The 22,990-nt window shown below is 41.2% G+C and overlaps 1 protein-coding gene across 1 annotated transcript in view; it reads right to left on the bottom strand.

Annotated features, from left to right (window-relative positions):
* METTL15 (methyltransferase 15, mitochondrial 12S rRNA N4-cytidine) overlaps positions 1-22,990 on the bottom strand; it is a 189,088-nt gene that overhangs the window by 554 nt on the left and 165,544 nt on the right. The gene's annotated exons all lie outside the window — the stretch shown is intronic.

Below are 22,990 nucleotides of genomic sequence, written 5' to 3'. Positions count from 1 at the left end.
GTAAAACCAGAAGGCTACAAACTAAAATTCAATATTCATGATTAAATCTGCACACTCACAAAAGAAAATTTTATCCAACGTTCTTAAAACCATCCATTTCCTTAGAATTCTGAAGGTGGGAATCAAAAAATTTAAAGAAAAGGTTTAACTTTAAGTAGACAACTTATCAGAACATCAGCTAATAAACAGCTACCAAAGAGACAGTAACACACCTGATAATAAAGAGGAAACGGAGACCCTGAAACCAACATGTTTCGCTTGCACATGCAGGGTGGAAGAAGCTGCACGTAAAACGTGCTTTGGGTCCAGGGGCTCTGGTTCCTCTTATCACGTGTCAGTATTTCTTTGACGGTTGTCTTGTCAACATGTAGGTATACCCCTTATTGAGACCGAGGCTGATTTTTTTATTTTTTTTTAAGAGATGAGCAAACCGGGTTCAGGTTCGAGTCCATACGAACCCGAACAATTGGCATTTGATTAGCTGGGGCTGCTGAAGTTAGATAAAGCTCTAAGGTTGTCTGGAAAACATGGATAAAGCCAATGACTATATCCATGTTTTCCACATAGCCTTAGGGTTTTAACCAAGTTCAGCAGCCACCGCTAATCAAATGCCGAAAGTTCGGGTTCGGATGGACTCCAGCATGCTCATCTCATTTTTTTTTCTCCTCCTTCGTTCTCCTTTTTTTTTTGCTCTTTTTGAGCGGGGAATACCCTCCCATCCTGGTTTAAATTTGTATCTATTACACTGCTTTCAGGATATGTTTTTACACAATCATATTATGAGATTTGTTGTTTTTCATCACTATTGGCAATTCACACTTTTGCTGCGATACATTGCTTACTTTTGTTGAAGTTGGCCTATCACCCCCTGTCTTTTGCGTTCAGTGGGCAAATACACAAAAGTCTGCACTTTAGTGTATTCCATATACCTGTATTGGTTATGTACTATAATATGTTTTTTGCCTTTTGGCTGTTTTTATTTTTTTTTTATAAATAAAATAGAATTTTTAATCAATGTTATAAAGCTTCCTTTTTAAGTCATGGCTCCATAAGCATCATGGAAAAAATAGGTGGGTAAATTAATTTTCATTAGCATGGAAGTTTAGAATTTTACAATACCTTATTAGCAGAAAGAAAAACAAAGAACAGTCCTAGGAGGCGCAGTGAGTCAGAGGACTTTGGCTGTGGCTTTAGAGCATTCACTACGCTTGCTACGTTACTATGGGATAATGTCAGATGAAATAGAAAGAGACAGGACTAGGTAGGCAGGTCGGCAACACTGTTACGGCAGGATACGTGCGTTTTGTTTTTACAAATTAAAAGCATGGGCGCAGAATTAGATTAGATGTGGCAGCACTGTTTTTATCAACACCAGTCCAATACTACCACTAGCTTAATGTGCATGGGGGTGAAGGTGACAAATTTTCTTTAAGAATTGTCAAACTTCTGGCACCACATCAGAAATCGATTTCTACTTAAACTTCTTGGACTTTAACATATACACAATGGGGGAGATTTATCAGACATGCTGTAAAGTGAAACTGGCTCAGTTGCCCCTAGCAACCAATCAGATTCCACCTTTAATTTCTCACAGACTCTTTGGAAAGTGAAAGGTGGAACCTGATTGGTTGCTAGGGGCAACTGAGCCAGTTTCACTTTACACCATGTTTGATAAATCTCCCCCAATGGGTAGTAGATTTTTTTATACTATTTATGACAAAATTAGGTTACACCCTTAAGAACAGGTTACAAAGATAATATTTTAGAGACTGTTAAAAAATATCCTGAGATTGCACCAATCAAATTTAATGCAAACCACATGTGAAACAAAAAAGTTACATATCTCTTAAGGCCCTATTCCACAGGCCTACAGTGAGGAGCAAACCAGCGCTATCAGCTCCTCATTACCGGCTCGCTGACGCCGCGTGGAATAGCGGGTAAATGCATGAGGGGCCGCAGGGAACTGACCGGGTGATCGCTAGATTGTCCGGGCAGCCCATAGACGATTCCTTGGGACGATTATCGGCCTTAGCGGCCGATATCGTTACGAGGAGTAGGGCCTTTATTTAGTATGTACAGTACATAAGCTGGGCAGTATATTTTTCTTTTGAATATATTGGGGATAAAATACTGTACTGTTCTATAAGCATTATTACAGCTTACAAGAAAAAGACATGGGGAGAAAATTACGAAGCATTGGTGATTGCAAATAACCTTTTTTTTTGTGCTGACAAAATTTCTCTGAATTTTTACCATTCAGGTTTTTTTTTATTTTTTATTATTAATCAAATATAATACATTGATAAATTGTTTTGACAAATTCCTAACTAATGGTAACAATTTAAAGGCATGTACACTTTGGACAAGCTTTTTCTTAAAAAGGCCCCCCCAATATCGGCTGAACACAGACTATCCTGCTACTATGAGCCCTAGTGATCACCTGTCATTGATCAATTTGCCTTCAGTGGATCTTTTTAGCAACTCTCCACTTTAACTCTAAGGGCCCTTTTACACATTACCCTATTACTTGATAGATGAGACAGTCTGTTTGGGAGTGATAGTGTCGTCACTTCCTGTCATTAGATAACAGTCTTGCGTCTGTATAGTACATGTCAATACAAGGCTGTGCAGTACGTGTTCAAACCAACATAGGTTGTGATAGAGACTGAAATATAGAACAGCAGTTTGAATTATTCCACAGGTCATCCGACGCGTTTCCCCCTTAGTGCTCGTAGAGATAGCTGGGTTCATCAGGGATTTTTAGTATGTGGATTGTCAGCCTTTGGTCACGAATATTCCATCATACATTTGGGACACAATGGACCTCCTGGCGAAACTGGCAGACATCACAACGGAGAAGGAGTGGCACCTTGGCAGCATCGATGTTGAAGCGTTATATAGCTCCATCCCACACTAAAAAGGTCTACAGGCAGTAGAACACTTTCTTTTAACCAGAAGTGTCCATCTTAGCAACCACAATAACTTTGTCATTCGCATCCTGGAATGGATACTTACCCATAATTACTTCCTATTCAACAACAGGGTCTACCACCAGCTCAGGGGCACAGCGATGGGGAGCCCTATGGCCCCCTCATACGCTAACCTGTTCCTGGGCTGGTGGGAGGATACGGTCGTCTTCAGTGATCAACATGACCAATACCATCACTACATCGAATTCTGGGGGCGGTACATCGACAATGTGCTTATCCTGTGGTCTGGCACACCCACTGATTTCAATAGATTCTTCAAGGACCTCAACAAGAACGAGATCAGTCTCCACTTCACATCCGAGATCAATAAAGAACAGATCTGTTTTCTGGACACTACCATAAAAATACAGGACACCGCGATCTTTACAGAAGCCTACCGTAAGCCCACAGTGGGGAACAGCTTGTTGAAGTGGGAAAGTCACCATCCCCTCAACCTTAAGACTGGGGCAATATCTCCGCATTAGGCGAAACTGCAGTACGATTCAATCATTTGAGAGAGAGGCCAAATCAATCCGGAAAAGATTTAAGGAGAGAGGTTACCCTAACCGCACCCTCTCACATGCCTACCAGACAGCGAAACAAAGCGTCCGCCAGGACCTATTGGTACCCAAGAGTAAGGATACCACAGAAGTAACTGGGGATCTAAGGATCATTGGGACTTATGATAATGCGGCCCCACAAATCAGTTCCATCCTGGAAAGAGCTTAGCCGATCCTCAGAACGGACCCTCATCTTACCTCGGTAATCCCCACTCGCCCCCAAAGTGACCTATAGAAGAGGACGGAATCTTGGGGACTTGATTACCATCAGCCACTACATCCCCCCGATCTCCAGACCCACTACCTGGTTGGACACTCGTGTAACCGGCACTTACAAATGTGGGGACTTCAAGGCATGTCGTTACATATCGGCATCAAAGACATTCTGTTCAGGTACCAATCCCAAAAACAGGTCCTTCGCCAATTGCAAAACACAATGCGTCATCTACTTGGCCACCTGTGAATGCCCTAAATCCTATGAGGGGAAAACCAAGAGAGAGTTCAGACGCAGAATCTTGGAACACATTGGCGACATTGAACACTCACGACCTAAACCAGTGTCGACCCATACGCGGACAATGCATCCTAAAACTCCCTTCAACATCACTTTTAAGGCCATCGAAACAATAAAACAAGATGTTCGAAGAGGAGACTACGACAACAGGCTTTTGAGAAAAGAAACAGAGTGGATATACCGCCTCAAAACCCTGGAACCAGGCGGCCTAAATGACCAGATCCTGTTCACGCACTTCATCTGAGGTCACACACCCCATTCCATCATACTTCTGGGGAACAAACCATATGACACTCTCTACCTATCCGCCCCACCATCATATTTTCCTTGACAAACTACCTCTACCCCCCTGTGTCCTACCTGTTCTTCCCAGCCTTACGAACAAGATACAGTTACCTATGCACAATACTACACTCGCCTGACCGTATTCATCCTAATTATCTAACATAGGCACTACCAGGCCACAATACATACACAACTAATTTTATCGATATTAGTTGTGCATCCCATTATTTCATATATCCTCCTTTCCCCCCTCCCCCCCCCCCCTGCTTCCTAATTCATCCTCTCCCTATTAATATAAATCCTGCAGCTTATGTGACCATCATACAACTCATGGGTCCGCACGGCATATCCACACCCAGCTTGTCATAACTATGTATTAATCACTCCACCTATCCCTCATAGAATGCCGGTATTATGCTCCCTCTTTCCTGACATTCACATCAGATACATCGCATACTAAGGGCATTCTATCATCATGGGCAACAGGCTTCAACTCCCTGCACCGTGCATGCGCAGACTCAGCGAAGTACGATGCACTGACGTCATCACGTCCCCGCGTCATTGCGCCCCCGCTATGCCCACACAGCCATGTGTTCTTAAGGACGCGCCGTCCGGCGGTCCCGTCACACACATCGGCTGTAACAACTATCATATCGGCACTCCCCTCTGCATCAGAACGTAAGTGCTACTTTCATTGCCCGTCATTTCTATCCTGGCTATCTATCTCATGGATTCTCTATTAAGAATTATGACAGTATGTATGTTTCCACACCTAGGAGGGCTGTTTTTGTACCTGGGCTCTAAATCTCTTCCTCACCATGGAGGAAATTTGACATACCCACATCACAGGTATGCGCACTATATACACAATATTCCTACATTTACCATTGTACATTTACCTAGCCTAGAATGACCTATAAGATTATATCTGTCATTTATAGGCACCTTTACCTGTACTAACCCGGGCTATATCCTGTAACCTTGTACCGGCATCTACTAACAGTGACCTGACGATATCATCAATAACAAATTACTGTTACCATCATCCATACTAATAATAACGGATCCCTGTGCAACAACCACTACACAAAGCTGACAGGTGTGAGAGGTATTATCCTTCCTTTAATCTCTAGGCATCCATCTATGAAAACACACCATGGTACTGATACAGTGTCTGTACTTACCTTTATCAGATCTGCTACATGGCTGACAATCCACATACTAAACATCCCTGATGAACCCAGCTATCTCTACCAGCATCTCTCTGAACACGTACTGCACAGCCTTGTATTGACATGTACTATACAGACGCAAGACTGTTATCTAATGACAGGAAGTGACGACACTATCACTCCCAAACGGACTGTCTCATTTATCAAGTAATAGGGACACCTTCCGCTGGGCACTAAGTTTGCTTAAATCCCAGCGGACCCTAAGAGTGAGGCAGGGTGTAATAGCCACCTATACCGTTGACACACTTACCAATCTGTGTACCAACTCATCTACTGCCTATATAGATGCCATTTTTCCTTCTAAAGTAATCTTTTCACTGTATATATTAAGCACTTTTGTTTTTGCTGATCTAATAAATATACTTTGTACCGCACTACATGATCCAGTGTCTAGTCTACCACTTATGAGCCTTTGATTAAATTTTTCCTGTTCGACAAATACATACTGTAAGTGGGGACACCGTTATCATACGCATTTATTGCTAGGGATCACACACCTACCTTCTATTCTCTCTCAGAAACGCTAAAAGAGTATTAGGATTTGTGCTCTCTTCCAAGGATTTTCTATTCTAGCATGTGTGATTAGTGGGCAGGGGCCAAGCCAGAGAAATGTGACTGCGAGCATTCATCCTAGAACTTATGACTAGAGACTAGGGGCTGAAAATCCTTTTTGGGATGTTTGTAAATTTTGGGTCGGATTTGAAAATATTTGCAAATTGAATACAAACATATCTGATTAAAACAGCCAAACTATAATAGCTACAATAGTTGGATTATTACAGAGCAGCAATTTTGAAAATTGGAAAATGACAATTTAAAAAAAAAAAGTCAATCAGCCAGTCAATCATTCAATTTCTGCCATGGACAGCAGTGGACCTTGGTGGATCTGTGCTGTAATATTTTTTTTTTCTCCTAGGACAGCAGTGGACATGCCATCAGTGGCATACAATCGGAAATCTTTCTAATAAAACATTTCACACGTTTCAATCCCTCTTCAAGTAACCTTTCACCTTCCCTTTGTTTTCCAAGTCAATTCAATTCAATTTCAATTCAATTAGAAGTTTAATTTTAATATTTATCAATTTTATTCCAAGTTTTTTTTTATTTTAATTCAATTTGAAGATTGTTAATTTGTAAATTTAATTTCAATTTCATGTTCAATTTAAATTTTTGTATTCAATTTCATTCAATTCGAAGTCCAATAAAAAATTTTTATTCACAGTACTGAACGTCCACTGCTCACCAGGGAAGCCCTCATCAGCCTGCAGTTGCTGTTGTGAAATAAAGGCCACACCACCCTCGAGTCCTAGGTTGAATTGGGGGTAGTATTTAGGCAGCTCATCGTGTGCCTCCAGCACCCTGTCCTGTTATGTCAGGCGTATGCCAGTGGCAGCTGGAGAGGTGGCAGTTAAGGGGGTGGAAGTGGTGGAACATGATTTTTTTTGTTTGTTTGCTGAACTAACCCTTTAATATTCTATAATTAGTGTTTAAATGTAGAGTTATATAAATATATAATTATTCTTTCTAGTGTGATCATAAGCCTGATTGTACTATTTTACTAAAGTAAATGTGCTTTTACTAATTCTCATACAGTGGGGAAAAAAAGTATTTAGTCACCAATAGTGCAAGTTCCACCACTTAAAAAGACGAGAGAGGCCTGTAATTGACACCATATGTAGACCTCAACTATGGGAGACAAAATGAGAAAACAAATACTTATTTTCCACCATAATTTGATAATAAATTCTTACAAAATCAGACAATGTGATTTTCGGGATTTGTTTTCTCATTTTGTCTCTCATAGTTGAGTTCTACCTATGATGTAAATTACAGACGCCTCTTATCTTTTTAAGTGGGAGAACTTGCACTATTGGTGACTGACTAAATACTTTTTTCCTCCACTGTACATTCTCATTCACTGTCATTACCAATAAAAACATTTAATCAGCAGGGAAAGTCATATACTTCATATTTTACTTCGCAATTAAGTTACAAATTTATCTCTTCAATGCACATATTAAGCTTTTCACATGACCTTATTGGCGCCACCATGCTAATTCTGATGGTGCAGACCTTTTTTCATTCTGCTGCCCAGCGCTCTCTGTGCATTGATATTTCCATCAGGTGACGTGAGCCTTTTCTGTATTCTCAGTCCCACCTTCTGTGTCATGTCCGGCCCTAGCCTGTCTCTGCCTGTAATCTTGCACAGCCTATAAGGGTCCCTTTACACACACAGATTATCTGACAGATTTTTGCAGCAAAACCAGGAATGGATTTGAAAATGAAAGAAATCTCAGTTTTTCTTTTATGACATGTTTTCTGTGTGTAGTCTGCTCCTGTCTTTGACTGCAAAATTTGTCATATAATCTGTGTGTGTAAAGGGACCCTGAGTACCGTTGTCAGAGCGAGGTATCTGCAAAGGCTCATACCCGACTGTATGCTCTGATAAACAGGCTGTGGATGTTTATACAGAACTGCTGGCCGCATCGGACAGAAGGCGGGACTAAGGGAACAAAGAAGGTTTGTGTCACCTAGGGTGGAGATATTAGTCGACTGGGGGGTGGGCCTGCCTCAACTAAACTAAAATAAGTAATTTGCAAAGGTATCAGAAAACAGGCAGCGACCACACCATCAGAATCAGTGTGGTGGCGCCAATAAGGTGTACATGTTGTTCTAAAAAAAACTTTTGACATGTCAAAGACATGTCCAAAAGTTTTGATCAGTCCGTGTCTGAGTGTTCAGACTCATACCATTCGGGACACAAAGTGGAGAGAAGATGCACTGCAACGCGTCCCCTCTCTCCTCTCTGAATTAAAATAAAGAGTTGGACTTATAATGGGTTTCTATTGAGCCAGATTCTTTAACACAGAGCAGGGAGAGGATGCGCTGCAGCTGTGGTCTCTCTCTGCTTCATCTTCCAATTAGGGATGGGGGTAGTTGGATGTTAAAAACATACTTATCACTCTAGTCTTCTATCCTCCCTATGCTCAATTCTAATTTTTATTAACAACAGAAAAAGGAGACCAAATGCAGGAAGTCATGTCAGTTGTCCCTCTGATTTTAACTAACTGGCCCAGTGAAGTTGAATGCCGATTGGACAGAAGCTGTGCATTCCCTTGTGCTAAGTAAATTAAATGATCTAAGGACTCGCCCACTATCTCAGAATGGAATGCAGAAACATGGGCAGCACAATGGGGTGATAAATGGACCACTGGAGCTGTGAAAACACAGCGACTCTGTACCCACAATCTGACCCCCCCCCCCCCAAACCACTTGTACCTTCGGATAGCTGCTTTTAATCCAAGATCTGCCCTGGCAGGTGATGCAGTTATTGTCCTAAAAAACAACTTTTAAACTTGCAGCCCTGTGCCCAATGGCTGGGGCTTAGAGTATCTGTGCCCTAACGTTGCACCACCCCTCTTTCCCTCCTCTCCACCCTCTTCATCATTAGGAATGACACTGGAACATTTTCTCCTGTCTGAACATTGCACAGGTGCCTTAACGATCCAGGCCTTGTTCAGTATTCACACAGGTGATGAATAGGAGACAATCTGCCTGGAGCATTCCTAATGATGAGGAGGGCAGGGAGGAGGGACAGAGAGGGTGTGCCAGCCTAATGCATACACAATCTAAGCCCCGGCTGTTGGGCACAGGGCTGCCAGTTTAAAAGTTGTTTTTTAAGACAATAACTACATCACCTGCTGAACGGACCCAAGGACAGATCTTGGATTAAAAGCAGCTATCCCAAGGTACAAGTGGTTTGGGGGTTCAGATTGTGGATACAGAGTCGCTTTAAAATAAACGCCTACAGCATACATAAGGCAATATATATTTGCTGGGGGTGGGGTTTACTTTTTATTTGAGCATACACACACACACACACATATATATATATATATACACACAGTACATGTTTACTGCAAAAGTTAAGTTCTTAAAGGGCAGATCAGCTGCACAAAGTAAATAGGCTATGGTTACTCACCAAAGAAAATTAAATTACAAGTTAAACAGATTCTTGCTGGCTAATAGAACACAATGTTAACAGAGGAGTATTTGTATGCAGAGCCAGCAAGATGGATTTCATTCATAAAAAAAAAAAAAGAAGAAAAAAAAAATCTATGCTGCTGGTGAGATGAATGATTTGAAATCCCAGTGACTGAAATTAACATTTTCAGTTCTAGAACAGGATGATACTTGCTGTACTGTTTCCCTTACCTGACAGCCATATATTTATTTTTTTCCCAAGATCATGCCAAGTCAACTATGAAGCACAAGTTAAAATAAAAGAAACATTTGCAGACTGTCAACATATTGATGGATAGTGTATGGAACCTTATTGCCTTGCACAGCAGCATGGTTAGGCACAGTTGTTAAAATCCGATTTTACCTATTTTCAGTTTTTACAAAAAAATTTACATATATGATGCTACTTCATTTCTCTGTGTCAAGACATAGGCTATGGGATTGGTATAGGGTGATCGTAGAGCACTACTGTCACACTACCCTTAACAATATCCTTTTTTGCAACTTAACCCTACCTGCAACTATATCCTTTATTATACTTGCCTGGTGATGTATAGATAACCACAGGGCAGGGAATGGGTTAATCTAGAATAACAAAACTCGTTGCTGCCACTAAAATGCAATGGAAAATTTTTATGCTTGTGGATGAAATTGTCAACGTGCTAGGGCTGTCAATGTGATGCATTAAAATCCCCCGAGTGAGAGAGAGTGGTAGAGTTTAAAAATTAATTCGTCTCTCGCACCTGTTTGCAGGAATCCGACTATTGAATTTGCATCGCATTTAATAAGTCTCAGTGACGCAATTCATGTCCTTTTGTCTTGGCTGCTTAATACAGTGTTGGATCCTCACCAATCTAAAATTCAAGTGATATTACAATGTTCTAACTGTTAATTAAAGTCCATGAACTTAGCTATAGCCGGCTTTACATATTTAGGTTGTCATAAAGGACAAAAAAAAAAAAAAAAAAAAATCTTATGAACATAATCTTGAAGTTTTAATATCAGAGCTTCAGGTTTGGCTTTAAATTTAACTACTAACTATTCCTGTAATAATCCATTCTCCATGGTATTTTTAATTTGATAAACCCATCATGATGAAGCCTAGAGGCACAATTAAGCTACTAGCCTTAGTTATGCGGCTGAGTTGTACAATTATTATGATATGGAAAATGTAAAGATGTTGGAATTACACAGTTCAAGGATCACGACAAAGACCCTTGCTAACTTAAGAACTGGAGAGGGTATATATTATTATAGCTGTGATTAGAAGTTTGACATTAACCTAAATGATATTACATACATACAAGACAAAACCTAAGCCTGTTTAGGGCATCATTAGCAATTCTAAGGACCTGAAAGATAATCATAGCAATGCTTAAAGGGGGTTTCCCATTAAAACTTATCCACAGGATAAGGGACAATGAAGAGATTTTTAGGGGTCTGACCTCTATGCCCCCCGCCATCTTCAGATCAGCCCCTGCTCCTTTGTTTTGAACATAGCCGTGAGTTGGCACGTGACCCGCAGCTCTGTGGAGCCACCGGAAAGAGCAGAGTGCTGTACTTGACTCTCTCCAGCAGCTACATAGAGAATGAATAGAACTGACAGTCACGTGCTGACCTGCGGAACTATTCATATCAAAGGAGCCAAGGATGATCTGGAAATTATGGAGGAGGGCAGAGGTCAGTCCCCCCCCCCCCCCCCCCGATCTCTTATTTGTCCCCCCGCCTGTGGAGAGGAGATAAGTTTTAATCAGACAGACCAGGCACAACCATTGATGAGAGAGGTGCTGTTTATTTTTTAACATTTTGGATAAGAGGTGTCAAACTCAAATACAGAGGTGGGTGCGTCAAAGTAGTGTGCACCTCCCGCCACCGTGCACTGCACTTTGATCATTTATATAATAAATTGCTATTGCAAGTATAGGATAGGATGGTACAGGGTAAGTATAGGATAGGAAAGTCACTGCTGCACATACCACCATCCTATGGGGGTGGCTGGGCTGTGGCCTAGTATGCTGGCTCCTTTATGGCAAGAAGCATCCAGCATCATTGGTGGTACCTACAGCAGTAATTTGGATAGATTAACTGTACTACGGGCCCCAGGCTATCCACAGAACTTACCCCCGCATGCCATATCTATAGTTTACCTTAGGCACCGCACTTTCCCACAAATTCCCACGATAGTGTCCCACAATGTTATTCACCTTATTAGTGCCACAATATTGTCCCCACAAACAGTCAATTTCCCCAATAGTGCCTCCACACACAAGGGAATGGGAATCTGTCCGCATTCTGAGCCCTAACACTGGTGCTGACAGTGTGCTGTAGCTGGCAGTCCCCTTTTGAGCCTTTTTGGTAATTTGTCTGTGCAGTGGATTATGCACAATTTTGTGTCTCCTATTGTAATGAAGAGTCAATGAGGAGTTGTGCCTCAGAGTTTGTGCCTCACTCTAGCAAACCTCACCACTGCCTACTCCTCCCTCTCCTTCGTAAAAAAATCAATGTTGCCCGGCCTCCTGCTCCCTCAGCTGTTAGTCAGTATCTGCCATCAGAGGACTGATCGGCAATCAGATATACAGTAGTTGAAACTCCTACCCTGTGCTGGAGCCATGGTCTAAGAGTAAATTACCTGGTCTACAGACCAGCGCAAGTTTGTTTTCTTAGGTTTGAATCCCTTGATGGAAATGAAATATAGTTATTTATTTTCTTCTCATTATTGTATCATTTTTATTTTTTAAAAGTGCAAAAGTCCATATTAGTTTTTAATTTTTTTTTATACAAAAAAAGGAAATGTATATTTTTTTTCTATAAATTGGATTTAAAAAACGAAACTAATATGGACCTTTTTGAGAATTCTTTGCACTTTTAATAATGATACAATATATATATATATATATATATATATATATATATATATATATATATAATTTCCATCAGGGGAATTACATAGTTAATACGGTTTAAAAAAGACACATGTCCATCAAGTTCAACCAAGGAGGGGATGGATACAGGGAAGGGGGAGGGGTTATAGGTTCTATACGTATGCATTTATATTATTTTGCTTTAAGAACTTGTCTAGGCCGGTTTTGAAGCCCTCTACTGTTGTTGCTGTGACCAGATCCTGTGGTAGACTGTTCCACAGATTCACAGTTCTCTGTGAACCAAAGAAAACACAAGCTGTTTCTGGTCTTTAGACAGGTGATGCGCTGGGGCAGGAATGTGTAATGTCGCCATCCTGCCTGCGCCGGGATGCAATTCTAGGCCGCTTGGCTTATGGGCCCATTCACACTGAGCAAAAGTGTGGAATTTCAAGCGGAGCCCTAGCTGCAGACCCTGCTTGAAATTCCACCTTGTTTCAATGGGATTTCTCATGCGCCTCCGCTCTCCGCCCAAAGAATCATTGAATAAATGGGACAGGCATAGTTTCAAGTGCCACCTGTGGCACAGGTTCCGCTTGAGATTTTGCTGCTTTTGCTCAGTGTCAATGGGCCTTAATACTGCCTGCAGTACACTTTTTTGTTTAAATTCATCTATGCTGAGACCCCAACTCATCCTGACATATAGCTGGGACAGGTGTGTGGTAAAGCAGTTTAGTACCAGCTCAGTGTCAAATCTGTTTATATCTAGGGATCTGGGTCTCAGCACTGAAAACCTAACTTACAGAAAAAAAAGCCGGGGGGGGGGGGGGGGGGGGGGGTCCTAAGCAATTGAACATTGACCAAAGTTTTTAGAACACCAATGCTTTTAGAACATGTTAAATAATATAAATTATGTAATAAATGTTTTTTAGTAAACTGCCTCACAGTTAGGCATGTTGGGTAATGCAGTCCAGTGATTACATCATTAAAGGTGTTGTCTCTATAGATATTGGTGCCATATATTCCACTTGGCTTATATGACAGCAGCCCTTTGCTGCGATGTATGACTCTTTAAGAGCAGCAGCATAACCATTTTCTACTGTTTCCATTCTATAAATAGGATAGGTCTTCAGGTCACAGAATGTTAATAGGGGTATGCAGGAAGAAAACAACCTGGCTTAATATGTATTAGAACAAATAGTGCTCACAAGTGCAGGAAGGAGAATAAACCTAAAATCTACATATAGATGTTGTTCTTTCTCTTGACATCTGTCATTGGTAGAAAGTTGAAAGACTACCATACACTTTGAATGGTTACTTATTTCTGCCAATATTGTCCTGCTGACATTACCTTAACAGCAACTGATACGGTTTTCTGGGATAAAATAATTGATGGCCTATGATCCCGCTGGAAATAGTATACTTCATTCACTGACTAGTGGCCACATTGTATTAATGCAGCTCGATGCCTGTTCAGCTCCTGGAGTGGTTTTCCCTAAAGTCAATTCCTCTGCTTCCTCCGGTATTAATGATAACACAGCCTATCCATTCAATCAACAATAGCTGTGCTCACCAGTAGTTACACAGGATTAGGGACTGCTCCCAATACAGACAAGAAATAGCAAAATGGTTCCTGTTATAGCAACAGCATAAAAAGAAAGTCTCAAGATTGGAAAAATCATCTGAGAGGCTATAGGGTTTAAGATCTTGATAAACGGGTAAGACTGTATAAACCCAATGACTCAAGGGCAACATGGTCATTTTAGATGTCTGAACTATTCTTTAGCCCCTGCCAGGTGAAACGTAATATATTATTTTCTAATGCAATCTGATGAGATCAGCAAGAGGGAAAATAATATTTTATAACAAATATATCAGTATGTGAAATTACTAACTAACACATTGGAAATTACAAACGTGCTTATTATTTTTGTATTGCAAGCTTCGTCTCTCTTCTTTTCTGATAATTCTCCAATATCACTGTTAATAATGTTCTAGTTCTTCAATTGTCCACAAAGACAAGAGAAAACTAAAGGGGAAAAAAAAAAGAATTGAAGATAGGCAGAGCTAATACTTTTCTGTCGGCAATGTATGTCACACCTGCTGAGTTCCATTGATGCAGAATTTCAGCGGGATCCTTGAATCATATGGACCTTAAACGTAACAAGTTTCATTCACTTGATTGAGACTCCATGGGACAGAATAGAGTTCCATTCATTTATATGACTAAAATAGACTGGTGGATTTACACCATCCATTTCCTTTTAACTTTCTTCCTGCGATCCTTGGACATGTTTACTAAGGCATCTGATACAGAACAATCACCAGTGATGACAGAAGCTTCTCCTCTCGCCAGCAGCAACTTAATGAACCTTGTGCTGACGTCTCCACCGAGTTCTCCATATTATTCAAAGCATCTGTTAAATCATGCCGGATCATGGCAGTTGGAATGGCACATGTAATTTAGCAATCAACTAACAATAAAAAGGCAGAGCGCAAATGATTTCAGAGGCTGGGCAAATATTGTCACAGCGTGCACGGCACAATGTGATATCCATCATAGTTTATTGTTCAGTGATATGTAATCGGCTTTGCTCTTGCATACATTTAATTGTTGCTATGGGCCAGCCTTATTATTAAGCAGCATCAGGCGATAACACAGTCAAGTTTCTTCTTCGTTCCGTTTAAAAATAATCCTACGCTTGGTTTAATGTTATTAAAAGAAAAAAAAAATCAAAAGAAGCTTTCGTCTTGCACAGCCCGAAAAGGCAAAAAAGAAGAAAGTACAACATGCCTTTGTGTAGGTTAATGTGTCAAAATGTAGATAATGCTCTTATCAAGCTGCTCAGTCACAGCAATACACTGGAGAGACGGTTTTACATGACAACTGATAAGGACAAGGAACAAATGTAGCAAGCTAACATAATCACTTCAATCCAGGCGTTTGTAAGGGCTCCCACTGTGGAGGCGATAATGCAATGGCAAAGTGGTGAGACCTATTACCCATAGAATCTCAATGATAAACATTATCTAAACTGAGACACTTCAAATGAGGAAACGACTTAAGAGCAATCCCACCAACAAACAGCACTAAAGTCACTTAAAGCTGGTCATATATGTTGGCAAAGCTACCGATTTCAGGCAACCATTTAATGTGTATGGGGGCTTTCTAACTCTTCCTCAGTGGAAGAATCACTATGTCCCTCTCTCACTTCCCAGATTGATCAGGTGGTGCGCGAGGACATGACACATGAATGTTGAGCTGAATCAGCTCTGCATCTTTGTGTCTCCTAATAAGAATTGCTTATTCACTATAGCCCTGCATGATGGTAACATTTTATGCAAGCAGAGGTACTGTAGTTCTGACAAATTAATTTCAAATCAACAGGAGCAGGACTAAGCTAGTTCAGAATTGAAAAGGGGGTTATTATTGTACTGGGTTCATAAGGTACCTTATGAGCAGAAATGCAAGAAACAGAACCAGGAATGAAGAGGTTACACTAGTTGCTGCTGAAAATCCTAAGGGGAGGGGAAGATTACATTACATCTTTTGACATACAGAAGTAGGTATACTTCTATTTGCACAAGGGACAGCTGTTGATTAGTGAGCAGGGATGAGAGAGAAGCCTTTGTGGATCCTCTTCAGCATGCAGAATGGCCCAGCTTGCAGGTACACAGCCTAGGCTTACTCTGGCTCTGTTCCTTTCCTGAACATAGCAGGTAGTAGGTTCCACCCTGCTTTCTGTGTTTTAACCTCTGACTCTCTGCAACTTGAAACAGAAGTGCCTGACAACTGGCAGAAACCAGGTAACTGTAAAAAAGGGAAACAACTAGAGGCCAAGACAATAAGGCAATAAGTCATTTTTGGTAAATTGAGTGATTTACACATATGTTAGAAATCACTTGGAGGAAAGTTGTGTAAAATGGCAGTGGCTACTTAAATATAATACATTATTGTGTGGGCACAGACTTTCTTATTCAGATTTATCCCTATATAACTAATAATGTACATTGTTCCCACTCTTTCTCTGTAGACAATGCATCATCCTCTGACGTCACAGGAGCTGTGGAGTTATATCACCATCTATGATCAGCCCCTCCAGCCTATCTCACCATGTAGGGAGAGTGATGTGTGTTTACAGCACGCTGTGTATATTTACATAATTGTGTTGAATGATGCCCCAGAGCAGACAGTTAGTCAATGCAGCAAGTGCTGCAACCTCACTGGTTTTTCTGCAGTGAAATGAGATATTCTGTAACAGCTATGGACAGAAAATTGACAGGAGTGCTGTGGGACGGAGTAGGCAGGGTGGAAGGACTGTGATAAAGAGCCAACAGAAAGCAAAGTGTTCTAGGAATTGTAGTACTGAACAATTGCTCAATCAGGTAGCACAACCACAAAATACAGAACTAGGACCCCCCAAATAATAGATTTTTAGTGGTTTTGGAACTTGGACAGACAGCCAAGCAATGTTTTTTTGTCACTGCTGCATATTTTCTTTTTCCTAATGTTAAAATCCCCTTTTAAGGATTCTTAAGATATGCACCTTAATTTACTAACAAAAAATACCATGCTAACAAATGGCACATTACTACACATTGCACTAAAAAAAATGCATACAGAAATTCTTAGACTAGAAGTAACTATTACAGCATGATCCAAGGAGTTGACCAAGAAGAAGACATCTTCAGAAAGCAGTTATTCTAACATTGCCAGAGGGCTGGCTAAGTATATATAACACAGATTGAAGTTATTTGGTACATGAAGGACCAACAGTCTTTCATAAGCTTGTGCCAAGACCAAACCAATTGTTAATGCCTTGCATAACGAATTTTCAGACCTGGCACTGGGGACTTAACACATTACTTGTCTGAGGATTATTCTGTTTCAGCTTTCAGTATCAGCAACTGTAAGGGCCCTATTCCACCGGATGATTATCTTTGCATAATCGTTAATGATTAACGATCTCAAACGACCGCTATTGCAAAAGACCTGAAAACGTTTACTCATTTCCATGGAACGATAATCGTTACTTATGATCGTATTTGCGATCGTTTTTTCTTCGCTATTTCTTCGCTATTGCGTTCGTGTCTACTGCAAACGACCGAACCATGTCTTATTCAATGCGAACGATTTGCAAACGTTTTGCGAATGAGCAACGATAAAAATAGGTCCAGGTCTTATAAAGCGATCAACGATTTAATCATTAACTGCATTTCAACCGAACGATTATTGTTTAGATTCAAACGATTTAACGATAATCTGGATGATAATCGTCCGGTGGAATAGGGCCCTAACATATAATAGTTTAAACAGCTTTGTAGAAGAAAGGTTGTAACCTTAAGGAAACAGAAGCAATGTATTTAAAGTGTCATGCTGGGTAAAATAGATTTTTTAAGGTGGTGGAAAGGGGCATGGCTACTTAAGCTATTTTGAAACTATAATTTCCACAGTAGCATGGCTGATGCATTAAACTACTGCCTAATTTAGCAGTAAGAGTGCTGCTGGGACAATCAGTAAATAAACAATTTCAGACTCGTGAGCAGCACTGCAAAAAACAAGCTCTTCTACCCAGAGTTGGGTTGGCTTTTCAGAGGCAGGAGGTTTCTTCGCTGATCAGGAGAACATCACCCCAACACAAACACAGGTTCCAACATTGCAATAAATATGATCTTTACTTGGCTTTATCCACTTTTTTTTTTTTTTTTTGGGGGGGGGGGGCACTTGCCACCACTAGGCCCTTTCTCTCATTAGGGTTAGGGATGACTGGCCCACACTAAAAATTATATTTTAGTTCACATGACTTATCTACTGGACTAAACATCAACCATCTATTTAAATTTCCTAAACTTGTCTAGTCCTGTTAATTTTTTTTTACTTTGGTTCTTTAATACGGCCATCCCTATAAAGTTATTGGACTTTGTATAAATGTACATGCTTCATTTCAGGGTGGACTCTTAATACATGCCCTGTACATTTCGCATTGCAGCCTATATACTTGTAAATACAATACCTTTTTGCATGTTATGCGTTTTAAGGTGGTAAAACCTAATAAAGAAGAAAGATAAATATATATATATATATATATATATATATATATATATATATATATATTTCCATTCAACTGGATATGCCTTCAATGCATAAAAGATGTGATGTGGAGTCCCATCTTTTGGACCCCTACCTACTAGAACAGTGGCTCTTTTATTCAGGTTCACTGATTAAATGGCAATATAACCAATTCAACAGTTTCTGTAACTCCCACAGACTTCAATGTCTTCTCTTAAATGGAAACATTGAAAAGAGTTTGAGACTGCAAGAGCCTTTACACAATATAGTTATGTGACCAATGGTTGTGATAGCACTGTAAGGGCCCTATTCCACAGTAACGATAATCGGCCCCATTCGGCCGATTATCGCTCTGTGAAATAGAGAGAACGATCAGCCGATGATCTTGTCATCAGCTGATAGTTCATTTAGGGCCAAACCTAAAATCATTGTTCCCCCACCGCGCATCGCTACGGTTAAATAGCGGTGCACGGGACGGGCGACCGAAGATTTGAGAAGCAGCAGCATACATTACATCTCAGGTCTTCTGATCCGCTCAGTCTTCCTCCCCGGGTCCCGCACGCTCTTGCTTCAGAATGGCCTGTCAGCTGACGGAGCGCTCAGCCAATCACAGGCCGTGACCACCGCGGCCTGTGATTGGCTGAGTGGCCTGCCAGCTGACAGGTCATTCTGAAGCTAGAGCGCGCGGGACCCGGGGAGGAAGACGGAGCGGAGCAGAAGACCTGACAGGTAATGTATGCTGCAAGGGCTGCAAGGACATCGGTAACGATGTCCCTGCAGCCCTCGCTCAACGATCATCGGGCCGTGGAATAGGCCCAGTAAACGAGCGGCGATCTAGCAGATCGGTGCTCGTTTACATTGTTGATTGGGCCCTACTCGGCCCCTGAAGTACCCTAAGAAAGCAGATGACCACACCTATAATAAACAATGTATATAAACCTGAGAAACATCTACCAAATAGTATTTCACATAAAGTCTATATACAACCATGGGAGTATAAATTGCTGTATATCTTTAGTATACAAACATGCAAATTAGAAATGTGAGTAAAAAAATTAGTACAGTACATTTTTATAGCTTTATGAATGCTCTCTATTACATTATATTGACTAAAACCCACAGTGCCCCTTTGACGTCTAGCCTTTGTCTTAATATACCATGCATTTATAGAAGCCTAATTACAAATACGTGTTTAGTATCAACAGCCTATTTACACCAGGCTAATGAGAAGGGACCGATTCCCATTCTTATTAATCAATGGCTGTTAAGACATTGGTGACCGCAGTGCGATTAATTAGTACTTTTTCAAACTGATCAACTTTGACGTTGCAAATTGTTTTCCCATTACGCTAATTTGAAAACTGGTTCAAACTGCATCACAAAGATCACGACTGGGAGGACAACAGGGACAGGCACTAATTATTGAACAAGTAAATTGCAGATAATCAGATTCATGTTGTAAGCACCTTGCTCCTTGACTAGATATACAGTCGGAAGTGTTGTGAAAGAGTTAAAAGATAGCTGATCCAACTCAACCAGCAACACCCAAGTAGGCACATTTAAAAACACAGCATGTTCCATGAGATGAGCTGAGGGGTTTATAATGACAAGAGAGGAAGCATACGGTCACAAGGCATGGCAATTAAGACTATGACTCACTGATAACCAATCAAAACTGTGGTCTACACCTGACCATTGACTTTGTTCAGCAGGTAATTGAATGTGCTAACGTGCACTGTGCAAAAGCAGATTTCCTCCGAAGTTTTAATTTTGTTTAAAGAAATGCATGAAGACAGTGAAGTCTTTTGAGAAATGCTGCACACAGATATACAGTAGCTTACAGAAAGATGGCTACTCCTAAGAAGACAACTTAGAATAGAATAAGAATAAGACCTGTCCCCAGAACCCTTTTCTCTCTATGGCCAAAATCTGTTAATAAGCAGGCTTAGCCATTTCCACCACAAAAATACACAGCAAAGGGGCCTCTCTGTCTGTCAATCATCGCTGACAGGGAGAGAGCCGCCCACATGACTAGTTGCCGCCCCTCTTGTGTTGTCTTGTGTGGCAGAATAAAACTTGTTTTGCAGCCTAGTAAAGCTACTGTCACAGCACCGGTACGTGCCATGAGCTGCAAAGTGCTTGAGGGAACCATATCAGCACAACCGTGCTAATTGGTTCCCTTTAAAGTAAATCTGAATATAGTCAATGATCACTTTTGGAACTGTATTACCACATCCAATAGTGTCTTAAGATTTTAAAATGAATCTATTGTCAATGAAGATCTTAGCACTCCCTGACTAGTGCAGTCGTGTTGAGTCCAGTGGTGCCCTTCTTTTCCAAATCAGTTCCTGTGATAATGCTATTTTTCTTAATATGCTAAAAAGCAAGTCTGGTGCACTAAAGCAGACCCAGTGCACTGATTTATGGTCCTTTTACACGGAACGATTTATCGTTCATTTTTGCACGATAACGATCGAATTCGAACGATAATCGTACGTGTAAACGCAGCGAACGATCAAACGACGATCGAGAAATCGTTCATTTTTATCTTTCAACATGTTCTCAAATTATCGTTGGTCGTTAGTAAAAAATTCGCAGATCGTTCCGTGTAAACATTCTTTCAACGATTTCAGCTATGTGTGAGATAGGCTTAAAGGGAACCTGTCACCCCCCGTGCCGGGGTGACAGGCTCCCGACCCCCTGTTAGAGCCCCCTATACTCAGCTAATCCCGCCGTGTCCCGCTTCTGGATCCGGTCGGGTGACGGAGATCTCAGCTGCTGCAGCCCTGCGCGCGTGCTGAGAGATGAGTCCAACGCTCATAGAGAATGACGGAGCGCTGGACTCTCCTGTCATTCTCTATGGGTGTTGGACTCATCTCTCAGCGCGCACGCCGGTTTTCAGTATCTAGTTAATATTATTTTAAATAAGATAAATAAATTACAGGCTAGGATTCGCATAGTAGGGGGTACATCCTTGATACCTATAAACAAAAATACTAATTGTGGACTCCAGGATGTGATTGTGGGGAGTATTAAGGAGAACAATTGTTTACAGTCTGCCCAATATGATACGATACAAGGACAATTCCACAATATATGAAACAGAGAACCTATCTTGCCGCACCCCCTTCAGCAAAGATTAGAAACATTCGGATAAAAGGATGCTAAGCAGTCAGGAGTGTAATACCATCTAATACCATTATATTTCTCAATGGATGGAAAATAGGTGCACTAGGGGTACTGGGTGAATGGTGCAAGGGATTTGGAAAAGAAGGGCACCAGTGGATTTAGTATGGCGCCGTTCAGGGAGTGATATGCTCTTCACCCTCCATGTCTGATGATAGATTTGCTTTAATCCTTACTATCCAATTATTTACCTTTCCTTCTTTTGATTGATCTACAATTATTTTGAATCTAGGGGTACGACAACTAGTAGGTCCCACCCCACTGATTCAGATAATTTCAGTCCCTGGTTCCTAGCCGTTTCCTGGTGTAGAGACAGGACTTGAATTTTCCGGTCCACCCAGCAATCAGCGGCTGTAGCCTCTGCCGATGACTGGCTGAGTGATATGCCTGATATGTCATGTCCCAGGTCCTGTCTTAACACCAGGAAGCAGCCAAGGGCCAGAAACTGAAGCGCTGGGCTGCAGGCACCAGCTGTGGAGCCAGAGAGCTAAGTGCACATTTTTTTTTTTTTACCCTCCCTGGCAAATTTAAAAGCAATGTCCCTGTCTGGACCTCTCCTTTAAAACCACAGAAGGAATGGCATTTCAGCAAGTAAAGAAATCACGTAAAGAAAACGCTCTCAAGAATACTATATGTGCGAGCTAAGCAGCTTAGTGTTTAGTGGGCACAATGTTTGCCATTACTGCTTTAAACCAAACCAATCATTATTTGGTTCTAAAGCTACTAGCAGAGCCCAATAGATGGGGTAAACCACTGCCTTACCATGTGTTCTATGCGGTCTGTGGTACCTTTATTTACAGAAATTCGGTCTTTTATTCTGGTGCACAACGTGGAGAAGAACCAGGAATTAGTCATCTGGGCCGTGACTAGTCATGACCCTCTACCTGTCAGCATGCAGGGGTAATTAAGAAAAAAAAGAGGTTTCTAAATGGTGTCGATGGCTAGTTCCCGACTCTCCCCCACCTTGCTGACCAGAATAAGACAGAATTTCTGCAGACAAAGGTACCACAGATCACATGGTAAGGGTAGGTTCACACCTATCCGGCGGATTCCGTGGCTTGTACCCATTTGCGGTGGCGCGCCTATCCGCCCGTGCCATAGACACCATTCTATGGACGGGCTGTTTCTGCTGTCTGTCGAAATAATAAACATGTCAGTTCTTTCAGCGGAACGCAGAATCAGATAGGCGCTCCGGCGTGAATGGCTATGAGCCACGGAATCTTTTGGAACTCATCTTGGCGGATTCCTTAGTGTGGACCTACCCTTAGGCAGCGGTTTACTGCTAGTAGCTTT

Source organism: Dendropsophus ebraccatus, chromosome 4 (assembly GCF_027789765.1).
Source record: "Dendropsophus ebraccatus isolate aDenEbr1 chromosome 4, aDenEbr1.pat, whole genome shotgun sequence".
NCBI lineage: Eukaryota > Metazoa > Chordata > Amphibia > Anura > Hylidae > Dendropsophus > Dendropsophus ebraccatus.
The sequence above is the reverse complement of the archived record's forward strand: the minus strand, read 5'-3'. Positions and strand labels throughout refer to the sequence as shown.